Here is a 13097-nt window from a genome sequence, read left to right on the forward strand (position 1 = left end):
ACCAGGACATAAAGTGAATTCTCCTAATTCATGTTCCCATCTCTGTATTTTGGAAGACCTGGATATCACTTAAAATGAATATATAGATTTGACTGGAATATCAGGTTACCAAGTGTGTCATTTAGCCAAACCCCTGTTTTTCTTAATTAAAAAGACCTTGCTTATCTTCTAGAAGAGTTCACGTCAGCTGGTGTGGACTCTTCACCCCACCCTCCCTAACCTGACTAGCCCGGACATGAGCAGTTCTGCCAAGTCTTAGGCAAGAATAACGAGAAGAAACTAGCAGTTCAGAACCTATGTTCTTAGGTAGCTGGCAGAGGAGTCAGCTTCTGAATTGAGCTGAGTGAGGAGTCTTTAAAAGATGGCTTTTGAGTAGGTCATTGAAAATTGGAATTTGTGGGCACATCAGCTGACTCACATCGTTTTTGACACAGTCAACAGTGTGTGACTTTCTCACCAGGGCAGTCATTAAAACAAACAGATTGGGTGGGCATAATGGTGTGCAGCTATAAACCCAACACCCTGGGAAACTGAGGTAGAAGTTGAGTCCAACCTGGGCACATCAATGAGACTGTTGTCTTAAAATCAAAAAGGATTGAGGGCCGGGGAGATAGGTCAGCAGTCTAAAGCATGTGCTTAGGCAAGCTTAGGCAAAGTGCAAGAACCACGGTACGACCCCCAGCACCACATGCCGTGCCACCCTGGGGGCAGAAGAGCTGGCCACACATGCACATGCGCACACACACGCACATGGATTGGGACGGCAAAGGTAACTATTTGCCAAAGAGGAAGGAGAATTTCAGTATTTCAGTGAACTCTGGGCCCACAAAGTATGTCCTAATTTTTTGTTTTGTTTTTTCAGAAAAATACAGTTGAGATATTAATAGGAACCATGTTAAATCTGTGGATTACTTTGGATAATACTAACTTGTTATCAAGAAATCATCAAAAAAAAAATCATCCAGTCCATGCATGTGGGGATCTGTTTCCATTTATTTGCATGTTTAGTTTTTTTCAGCCATGATTGATAGTTTCATTGTGTAAATCTGGTCAGATTTATTACTAAATATTTTAGTTCATCTATGTTACTATAAGTGAAATTGTCTTGTAATTTCCTTTTAGATTGTTCAGTGTTGGTATATAGAAACAACTATTTGTTTACTGTATCCTGCAGTTTTGTTGAATCAATCTAATAGTTCTACAGGCTTTTGTGAAATCTTTAGAGTTTTCTACATGTAAGACCCTATCATCTTCCCACAGAAATTCTTCCTAATTTGGATGCCTTTCTTTTTCTTGCATAATTGCTGTAATTAGAACATCCAGCTCTATTCTGAATAGAAAGGAGCTAGAATCCCAATACTCTTCCTGATTTTAGAGGAAAAACTCAGCCTTTCACCAGTGGATAGAATATGCTGTTAGCACTTTAAAAAATACATATTGAAACAAGGTCTTAGGGGCCAGGGAGATAGCTCAGTAGAATAAGCACTTGCCTGGCAAGTGCAAGGGCCGGAGTTCAATCCCTGATTCTGCCAAAAAACAAAAAAAAAAAAAAGAAACAAGGTCTTTCTATTTAGCCTTTCTATGTTTAAGGCTGGCCTCAAACTTGTTTGAGGTTTTTTTGCCTCAGCCTCCCAAATGCAGAGACTGCATACTTATCACCACACCTGATTTAGCTGTGAATTTTTCATAGATGGCTTTCATTATATTGAGATGATTTTCTAGGTTTTTATCATAAAACTGTGTAGAATTTTGTTGGATGTTTTTCCTACATAAATTGAGAAATTTTTTTCTCCTTCATTTTATTAATGTGGTATATTATTTGATTTTTTGCAGTTGTTTTGGGAGACAGGACCTTGCTATGAAGTGCAGGCAGGCCTTGAACTCAAAGTAGTCCTCCTGCTTCAGCCTCCCAAGTGCTGGAGTTCCAGGTATGAAACACCACGCCTAGAACTTGATTTTGGTACACAGATCTACCCTTGCGTTTTGAGAGCAAATTCCACATCACCACAGTACAATCTGTCCAACATGCTGTTGAATTTGGTTTGCTAATATGTTGTGGAGGATCTTTGCATCAACATTCATAAGAGATATTGGCCTGTAATTTTATTTTACTTTTTTATGTCTTTGGTTTTATCAGGGTAATACTGGATTCACACAATGAATTAGAAAGTATTCCTCCTATATGGTGTTTTTGTTCTGTTTTGCTTTGTTTTTCCCAGCGCTGGGATCAAACCCAGGGACACTAACACTGAGCTATATCCACAGCCCTTTTCTCAAGGCCTGGTCTAACTATGTAGCTCAGGCTGTCCTCAAAATGGCTATGCTGACTGGCCTTGAATTTGTGATCCTTCTGCGTCAGCCTCCCATGTAGCTGGGATCATAGGTTTGTGCCACTGTACCCAGCTTTGGTTTTTTGTGGTATGGGGATCAAAGCCCATATGACCTCATCATGTACGCCAGACAAGCAGTCTACTATTCCTCCCCTACATCCCCACCCCCATGTAGAATTTTTTAGAAAAGCTTGAGAAAATGTAATACTATTTATTTAAACATTTGGTTGAAATCACCAGACTCAGGGATTTTCTGTATTGAATTTTTTTTTTTTTTTTCAGTATTGGAAATTGAACACCAGGAGCTCTCAGCTCCATTGCTAGCACTTCTTTTTTGACAAGGTCTCACTAAACTATCTATGCTGGGCCGGGGAGATGGCTCAGTGGAATAAGCGCTTCCCTGGCAAGTGCAAGGGCCTGAGTTCAGTCCTTGGTTCCACCAAAATAGATAAATAAAAAATAAACTATCTATGCAAACCTTGAGCTTCTTATATTCCTGCCTCAGTTTCCCAAATAGCTGAGATTACAGGTGTGTGTGCCGCTATGCTTGACTCCCTTGCTGGGAGATTTCTGATTTCAATCTTATAACTTATAAACTCTCTAGGAATTATAAGTCTATTTAGATTTTTATTTCAGTTTTTGTAATGCTGGGGATGGAACTGGGGGCCTCATGCATGCCAAACAAGTGCTGTACCACTGAGCTACATCCCCAGCCCTAAAGCTTACTTATTTACTTAATCATTTATCTAAGGTCTTAAAATTCGTTGAGGATTTGAAATATTACAATTTTTTGTGCGTGTGCGTATGTGTGTGTGCGTGTGTGTTTGTGTGTGTGTAACCAGGGATTGAACTCAGGCCCTTGTGCTTGCCAGGGAAGCGCTTATTCCACTGAGCCGTCTCCCCACCCCTACAAATTTTATGTATTTACTTATTTGAGACAGGGCCTCACTATGTAGTTCAGGCTGGCCCTGAGCTCAAGGCAATCCTCTTTCCTCAGCCTCCTCAGTCCTAGGATTATAGGCATGTGCCACCACATCTGGCTTGACACATTACAAATTGCATTTATTTATTTACTATTTTTATTTTGTTTTTCTTTGAGACAGGATCTGTCTTTGTAGTGCAGTCTGGCTTTGAATTCACTTTGTAGCTCAGGCTGGCCACAAATTTGTGGTGATCCTCCTGCCTCAGCCTCTATAGTCTCCTACAATGCCCTCCTGGGATTATAGGTGTGTGCTACCATGCCCATTGTGAAATACTACAATTTTAATTTTAAATAGCATTTTAATCTTTATGATTTATAATATTGTAAATATTTCACAAAAATAACCTTTAAACAGATATGAAATAGGCATCCTGGCCAAGTTTGGTGGTACACACCTGTAACTAGGTACACAGTGGCTGAGACAAGAGGATTATAAATTCTAGGCCAGCCTGGACCACTCAGTGGGGTTGTGTTTTAAATTTAAAAATAGGCCTTTCTCAGTCTTACTGTGTGCTCTGTCTGGCACCACAGGGAAACAGACAATCGGGTGGCCTACGTGAATCCAACAGCAACAGCCAGATCAAGAGGTGCAATCCAAGGGCCAGCCAAATAGCTCAGTGGATTAAAGTGTCTGCAAGCAGGCACAAGGGCTAGGGGTTCAATCCCTAGGCCTGCTGTGCTGGCCCTGCACCCAGGGCGCACTGAGACAGCAATTGAGACTGGATGTGGTAGTGTGTGCCTGTAATCCCAGCTCTTGGGAGGCTGTAAACAGGTGGATCAGTATGAGTTGGCTCTGGTAGTAAGACCCTGAACACCCTGTAGACCCTTCCCTAAAATAATAAAAAAAAAAAAAAAAAAAAAAGGGGGGGGGGTCCAATCCAGTCTGCAGGGCCAACAATCCAGAATTACCTGAATTCGCCCAGGCCTACCTGGGAAGATGTGAAGGAACAACTACAAAAGAAAAAGACTCTGGCTTTGGGTGAATTTGAAGAAAAAAATGAATGAGAACTGGAAGGTAGAACTAGAAAAGCACAGGGAGAAATTATTAAGTGGAAATCAGAACTTGTAGATTTCTAACTGGTGGTCAACTTATTACACCCAGCTGAATTAAACTAGTGTGGTGCTGGGTGTAGGAGACCCACCTGAGGGTTGCTGCCGGCAGCATAAAACAGAACGGGAGAAGCTGCTGGAACACTATTAGGAATACTGTCTGGAGGAGCTACTGGCAGCTGCTAGTTCAGGGATGCTGTTTGGAGGAGCTGTTGGAAGCTGTTAGTTCTCCTGGGCTGTCCTCCTGGAGGATCTTGTCCTGCTGGCTTTCCCGGTGAACTGTGGAGGAGCTTAGTCCTCACCTTGAGCATCACTTCCTGGCTCCAGAGGGGAAGATGGTGCACTGCTCAGCCTCCTGGAGAAGCTTGTCACATTGGCTTTCAGGATGGGAACTCAGCTTTCCTCATCCCTGGAGAAGCTCAGGACCTCAATGTCACTGAAGATGGCTGTGGTACCTTTGGGGGAGCTCTGGTGCTTACCTGGAGCGTGCTTCCTAGCTCCAGTTCAGAGCCTCTCAGCCTGCTGGCGCAGATCCTTCATCCTGCTGGTATAGACTTCCTAGCTCCCACCACTGACCTTCAGGCCTTTCCAGCACAGAGCCATGAAGTAGGATCCAGGCCCTCAGCTGGATTCTTTAGTATTTAGTGTATGAATAAATTTCCTGCACTGGTTGTATATGATTCTTGGGTGATTCCTTTTAAATGAGTATTTTAAAATGTGTCCTGTACTGTATTGTTCCCCTTGCAAAAACCCTAAAGCACAACAGAGCTCATAAAAATAGAGAGAAGACAGCTCAGCGGACTAAAGCGCCTGCTTAGGCAGAGCGCAGTGGCTGGGGTTCTATCCCCAGCATGCATACTGAGACAGTGATTAAGGTGGTTAAAACTGGGTGTGGTGGTGTGCACCTGTAATCCCAGCACTTGGGAGGTGGAAAACAGGAGGATCACTACAAGTCTGATCTGCCTATGTAGTTAGGCCCAGCAGACCCTGTATCAAATGAGAGAGAGAGAGACAGAGACAGAGACAGAGACAGAGACAGAGACAGAGAGAGAGAGAGAGAGAGAGAGAGAGAGAGACAGAGACAGAGAGACAGAGACAGACAGAGACAGAAAGAGAACAACTCTGGTAGGTAGTCATCTTCTTCATCAAGCTCTGATTCTTCCAGAAGTTCTTCAGATTCTGAGGATGAGGAAAAGCAAGCGAAAAGGAGAAAGAAAAAGAAGAACCGCTCATATAAACTTTCTGAAAGCTCCCTGTCAGAAACTGAGTCAGACAGTAAGGATAGTTTAAAAGAAGGAAGTCAAAAGATGGAACTGAGACAGAAAAGGACATTAAAGGACTTACCAAAAATGAAAGATGCGTCCTGAAGATAGACCTTCTTCATCTGAGTCTTTGTCCAAATCAGATTATACTGAAGAGGTATGAGCAAAAGAGAAGAAAAGCAATAAAGAACAAGAAAAAATCAACAGAAAAAAAGCAAAAAAGAAAAAGAAGCATAAGAAACACAGTAAGAAGAAAAGGGGGCCAGTGAGATAGCTCAGCAGACTAAGTGCCTGCTTAGGCAAGCACAGGGACCGGGATTAGATCCCTGGCGCCACATGTTGCGCAGGCCACCAGGACCCCTGGGCATGCAAAGGTGGCCACCGAGACCAGGTGTCGCAGTGCTGGGGAGGCTGAAAAGAGGAGGATTGCTACAAGTGCAAGCTGCATAGTGAGACCCTCTACCAAATACATTTAAAAAAAGAAGAGAAAGAAGTTTCTTTAGCTCACATCCCGAGTCACCATAACATTAACAAAAACCAGGATTTCCCTACGAAGAAAGTGCAATGTGTAAGGAAATTTCAACTGTGAAAAGTACAAGCTATTTACTAAAATGCATGACTTTTCTTGTTTTTAGAATTGTTCCTGGACTACTCGGCAGCCATTCCAAAGCCACTATCTGAAAGGGCTGGGACTGTTGCTTGTTGTTTGAACACCTATCTTTTCTCCTCCAGTGCGTGATAACCTTGGAGACAACACACTGCAGTCACACTCATGGTTAAAATATTTGGGAAGAAAGCTAATATTTTTGGCTAGAAGTAGTGATAAAACAATAGAAATTAAACCTAGATACATCTTTAGATGTAATCAGAAATGGCCAGATGATTCTAGTTAAATTTTTTAAAGTAGGGATTACATTAATGTTTTGAAATCTTTTTTTTTTTTTTTTTTTAGCAGAACCAGGGATTGAACTCAGACCCTTGCACTTGCCAGGCAAGCACTTATTCTACTGAGCTATCTCCCTGGCCCCTATTGAAATCCTTACTCTGTAGATAGATTTTTTTGGGGGGAGATGGATTGTGTTTTGGAGATAGGGTCTCAACATGCAGTTCAATCTGGCTTTGAGCTCATTTTCTAGTCCAGGCTGGTCTCAAACTTGTAATTATCCTCCTGCCTCAGCCTCCCAAGTGCTGAGATTACAAGCATGTGTCACCACACCGAGATGATTGAGATGATCGTGTGTTTTAATCCAGGGACTGAATTTTGGACATTATGCTTCCCAGGCAAGTGCTTATTCTACTGAGCTATCTCCCAGCCCCCAAAACACCTTTCATCTTTTTTTTTTCAGTACTGGGGATTGAACTCAGAACGCTGTATTTGCCAGGCAGGCACTTATTCTTCAGAGCTATCTCCCCAGCTCTGGCATGCAGTACTGGGGATCAACTCAGGACCTTGAGCTTGCCAGGCAGTTGCTCTTGCTGCTGAGCTATCTCCCCAGCCCCTAAAATGTATATTTTATACAGCTAAGTTTTAACTTGCCAAGAAAATTTTACGTAACCAATGATAGTTACTTTATTTTTTTATATGAATGTCATTTAGGCTGGGATGTTTAGCTCTTGTTAACCCTTTCTTCTTGCTGCCTCAAGCTCATTACTTGCTTAATGGCACCCTTGCCAAGATATTTAGCATGTAAAAAGCAGGTTTTGAGTTTTTGTTTTAAATAGCTTCATATTAAAAGTGAGATTTACAAACAAATTGAGTGGCAGGCCTGGTATGCTATATCTTGCTATATAAAGCTATTGCCAGAATCTTGGGAAATACAATAAACAAAGCAAGAGTGAGAGCCAAGCATGGTGGCACATGACTGTAATTTTGGCACTCGGAAAGCTGAGACAGGAAGAATGGCGTGAGTTTAAGGCCAGCCTGAGGCACAGTAAGTTTAAAGTCAGCCTGAACTACATGGAAAGGTCATGTCTCACCAAACCAAACCAAACCAAACAAAGAGGGAGAGTGCTTTAATCAGACTTTCAGTGCTGGGACACAATGCCCAACACCCACCACGCTTACAGGAGAGGTTTCGTTGGGCTCACAGTTTCGAGACTCAGTCCATGGTCAGCTGGCTCCAAGGCAGGAATGTAGGAAGGGCCAGGCAGAGGAAAGCTGTTCAACCCGTGGTGGCCAGCATGCAGGGCAGGGGAACGCAGCTGAGGGGAAGGGGCAAACGCCCATGGAGAGCACACAAAGGCACACTGCCATGACCCGTTCAGACACACCCAACAGGGCTTTATTGATCTGCTAGGCATTTCTTTTTCTTTTCTTTCTTTTTTTTTTTCTTTTTTTTTTTTTGTATTTTAGGGAAGGGTCTACAGGGTATTCAGGGTCTCACCACTACATCAGACTCATAGTGATCTGCCTATTTACAGCTTCCTAAGAGTTGGGATTACAGGCATGCACCACCACACCCAGACTCAATTGCTGTCTCAGCCTCCCCCCTACCCCTGGGGCAGGGCTGGCAAGGAAGGCGGGATCAAACCCCCAGCCCCTGGGCCTGCTTGCAGGCACTTTAATCCACTGAGCTATTTGGTCGGCTCTCTTTTCTCTTTCTTTTTAATGTATTTAGGACAGGGTCTACAGGGTCTCACTATGTAGATGGGCCTCTACGTGATCCTCCTGTTTTCAGCCTCCCAAGCACTGGGATTACAGGTACATGCCACCACGCCCAGTCTCAAGTGCTGTCTCAGCGCACCCTGGGGGCGAGGCCAGCAATGCACACCCCCGGCTGTGCTCTGCCTAAGCATGCTAGACATTTCTTAATCCAATCAAGTTGACAAATTTCAGCTAACAGTGAGACAGGTGAGAAGAAACTGAGAGGAAACTACTCCCAACAAATATGAAACTATCACACAAAAGGACTCGAACTATGTTCCCTTTGGAAGGCGAAGAAAATCAGTTTAAATGTCAAATACAGATTCTTTCTCTCTGTATGTCACACACACCTTGCCTCTCTGTGTGTCTTAGTTACTTTCTTTGTTCCTGGGACACAACACTCATGACTTAAGGGAGAGGCTTCCTTCCACTCATGTTCTGGCCCATAGTCCACTTGCTCTAAGGCCGAGGAGAGGAAAGCTGCTCCTAGCATGCAGCGCAAGAAGCAGAGATGCGCTCTCCTGAGCCAACCCCAGTGACACCTCTCTTCCAACCAGACTCCACCTCCCAATAGCACATTTGGCTAAAAACTAATCTGTGCATTTATCCACTAATGAGTATCATGTCACCTGGTCCAATCACCTTTCAAAAGCCCCACATATGAGCACATGAGACCTTCAGGGGACATCTAGATATAAATCCAAAATGTGTGTGTGTGGGGGGGGGGTATGTGGTGCTGAGGATTCAGACCAGGGCCACACACATGCTAGGTAAGTGTTCTACCTGCCACTGAGCTGTACCCCCAGCCCACAGATTGTTTTCAAGGTAACAGGGATTCTGGGTTTGGCTCAATGATACTGTTTCCTTACCATATGTGACTAAGACAGCTAGAACTTATTAATTAAACAAAACAATGTCTTTTTTTTTTTGAGATAGGGTCTTGCTCTGTAGTAGGCTGGCCTTGAAGTCACTCTGTAGCTCAAGCTGGTCTCAAACTCATGACAATCCTCCTGCCTCAGTCTCTTGAATGAGATTATAGGGGCATGCCACCATGTCTAGCAATAACCTCTGTATTTAACAAACAAGATCATCTCATGAGGATTTCTTCCATTTTGGGTCTAAAGTATCTGTCTCAGTTACTTTCCTCTCATTGCTGGGACAAAATATCTGACACCCAGAATTAAGGAAGGAAAGGTTTATTTAACTCACAGTTAGTGGATGTTTCAGTGCACACTCAGCTGGCTCCAAGGCACAGTGGCATGTGGCAGAGGGCAGCTGTTCATGACAGTGGAAAACAGCAAAGAGCAAAGGGAGGGGCAGTGGCTGTGCTAAGGCTGCTAGCAAGCCTCTCTCCCTTACTTACACTGTATGCAAATTACTCACCCCAAGATGGGTGTAGCACTCACACCCATAATCCCAGCATTGGATCATAAATTAATCACAAACTCTAGTAGCCTGCCCCAGTGACCACATGAGGCCTGGGGGGCGGGGAACTAGACACAAACCATAATAGTATCTCTCAATTGACCTATCTTGTTCTTATCAAAACTTCCTCTAAATGCTTGGTGTGCTGGTGCATGTCTGTAATCTCAGCTCATGGAGCACACAGAAACACAGAGAATTCCAACCATCTGATTCTGAGTAATGGGGCCAAAAAGAAAAGAGTCTCAGTCTGTCTCTGTCTGTCTGTGTCTGTGTCTGTCTGTCTGTCTCTCTCTCCCCCCCTCACACACATACATACACACACAAATAGTGCTGGGAAGCCAGGAGTGGTGGCTGTAATCCCAGCACTTGGGAAGTTGAAGTAGGAGGATCGTTGTCAGTTTGAGACCATCCTGTGCTACAAAGTGAGTTCAAGGCCAGCCTGAACTGCGTAGTGAGACCCTGTCTCAAAAAGACAAAGAGGGAGGGAGGAAGACAGTGAGAGGGAGGGAGGGAGGGAGGGAAAGAGGGAAGGGGAGAGGGAGGGAGGGAGGGAAGGAGGGAGAGAGGAAGAGAGGGAGAGAGAGCAGGCGAGTAAGAGTGCTAGAAAGCCTGGATATCTAAATGTAGAAGACTGAAACTAGATTCCTCTCACCCTGTACAAAAATCAATTCAAAATGGATCACAGGCCTAGGCATAAGACCTGAAACGTTGAAACTGCTAGAATAAAGCACAGAGAAAACACTTGAAGTCATAGGCAAGGGAAAAAAGACTTCCTAAATAACATTCTAATACCACAAGAAATAATAGCAACAATAAACAAATAAGAAGAATGTCAAATTAAAACATTTGGGGCTGGGGCAATAGCTCAATGGTCTAAGCCCCTGCCTGGCAAGTTCAAGGACCTGGGTTCAATCTCGAGTACTACATGCCAAGATGGCCCTGGAACCCCAGGCACACTGTGCCAGCCACTGATACCGTGCATGGTGGTGCACCCCTGTAATCCCTACACTGGGGAGGCTGGGACAGGAGGATCACTATGAGCCCAAGCTGCATAGGGAAACCCTGTACCAAATAAATAAACGATTTTTTTTTTTTTTTTTTTGTGGAACCGGGGATTGAACTCAGGCCCTTGCACTTGCCAGGCAAGCACTTATTCTACTGAGCTATCTCCCCAGCCAAATAAATGATTAAAAAAATAAATTAACGCATTTATATATATTAAGGAAAACAACTAACAGTGAAGAGACATTCTATGGGATGGGGAAGAAGATCTTTGCTAGTTACTCTGTTGACAGAGGATGAAAAATAAATACATAAAGAACTCAAAACACCATGAAATAGCCCAAGCAATAAATGAACAGACATTTCTCAAAAGAGGAAGAACAAACGGTCAGTCAGTATAGAAAATTGTTCAGTATCTTCAGCCATTAGGGAAATGCAAATAAAAATGACATTGAGATTCCATCTCATGCCAGTCAGAATGCTTATCATCAAGAATACAAAGGACAATAAATGCTGGTAACGATGTGGAGATGAGAAAGAAGCCCTTTTACCCTGCTGGTAGAATGTAAATTAATACAGCTACTATGGAAATCAGTATGGAAATTCTTCAAAAAACTAAAAAATAGAACTACCATGTGACCCAGCTATACCATTCCTTGGTGTGTACCAGAAGGCATTAAAGCCAGCATACCATAGTGATACCTGCATACTCCTGTTTATTGTGGCACAATTCACGATAGCCAAGATGTGGAATCAGCCTACATGCCCATCTACCGATGAATGGACAAAGAAAATGCATCATACATACAAAGAGAACATCCAGCTGTAAAGAACACAACCATGGGGCCGGTGAGATAGCTCAGCAGGCTAAAGCGCCTGCTTAGGCAAGTGCAGAAACCTTGGTTCAGTCTCCAGCACCACATGCCGCACCAGTCTCACCCCCACAGCAGGCTGAGCAGGCCAAAAATAAAGAAAAAGAGAAAAAGAAAACGTAATCACATCATTTGCAGGCAAAGGGATAGAACTGGAGACCATCGGGTTGAATGAAGTAAGCCAGCTTCAGAAAGTCAAGTATCACATGATCAAAAAAGAAGAAAGAAAGAAAGAAAGAAAGAAAGAAAGAAAGAAAGAAAGAACGAACAGGAAGGGAGCAAGTCTTTGACCTGGTGTTAGTTGACATCGGGTCCCTAAGGTTAGTGCTCATGCAACTTTGTATGTCCAGGGCTGCACCAAAGACTGATCTTCTCTGATCACTGCCAGAGAAAAACTGATTTAGGGCAAAAGAAGTGAAACAAAGTTATTTCCTGAGACACAAAACTAAAAATTCTTCATCAGAGTTCTGAAATAGTGATCTACACCATGTTTATTCAAAGTTCACTGACCTAGAAAATACTTTCTGAATTGTATAGCTTCTGGGGTGGTTTGTATGGTAGACTTAGTGGCTCTTGATTGAGAGAGAAATTTGTTTGGTTAATTCTGAGAATAAATGAGGTGCTAACTAGTTGCAGGAGCCCGAGCAGCTGGGAAACCCAATTTCTTGGAGGGACAAGTAATATTCAAGCATGAGCAATCAAACATCTGTGGTGCTTTTACACATCTAGGGCTGCACACCATGCCTTTCTGTACAGACTTCCTCTTACAGATAACATTCAAAACAGTAGACAAACATATACGGACCTCAGGATTAATTTGTTTTAATATTTGACAGTTGCTCTTACTGATTCTCATATTGATCCTAGTTTTGGCCTCTGTTGGCTCAAGTCTTCCTGACAGGACTGAAAGTTTTCTTGCTTTCTCATATTAGATGTTTCAGGATAATCTTGCATAGTTTTAGCTCTAAACCTGAAATCAGCTTTTCTTAAGGGATTCCTCATTTGTTTGTTTGTTTATTTATTTATTGGTGGAAGCAGGGATTGAACTCAGGCCCTTGTGCTTGCCAGGCAAGTGCTTATTCTACTGCGCCATCTCCCTGGACCCCACCCCCACTTTTTTTTTGGTGGAACCAGGGATTGAACTCAGGCCCTTGTGCTTGCCAGGGAAGCATTTATTCTACTGAGCCATCTCCCCGGCCCTGGACCTTTGGAACAGGCAATTTAGAAGGCAACTTAACCAAGGAAAAAGACAATCTGATCAGATAACCAAAATCTCCAGAGAGTCCTTATTCTGAGAGAAAACCAAAAGCACAATAAATCTACTGCTTAAGGTTCCTAACCAAATATCAGCAATTCAGCACCAACCTACCTCACTGAAGGAGCACAAAAGTTTTCACCTGTGCACAGTTACCAAGGTGGTGGGCAAATGGCTCAGCCGAATCTCTGTGCAACCTGTATTTCTGACTGTGCCCTCCAGCCCAAGATGGAGCACCTGAGCCTCCAGCACCCGCCTGCAGCAACTCATCCGTG

This window comes from Octodon degus, unplaced genomic scaffold (assembly GCF_000260255.1).
Source record: "Octodon degus isolate 3935 unplaced genomic scaffold, OctDeg1.0 scaffold00001, whole genome shotgun sequence".
Lineage (NCBI taxonomy): Eukaryota > Metazoa > Chordata > Mammalia > Rodentia > Octodontidae > Octodon > Octodon degus.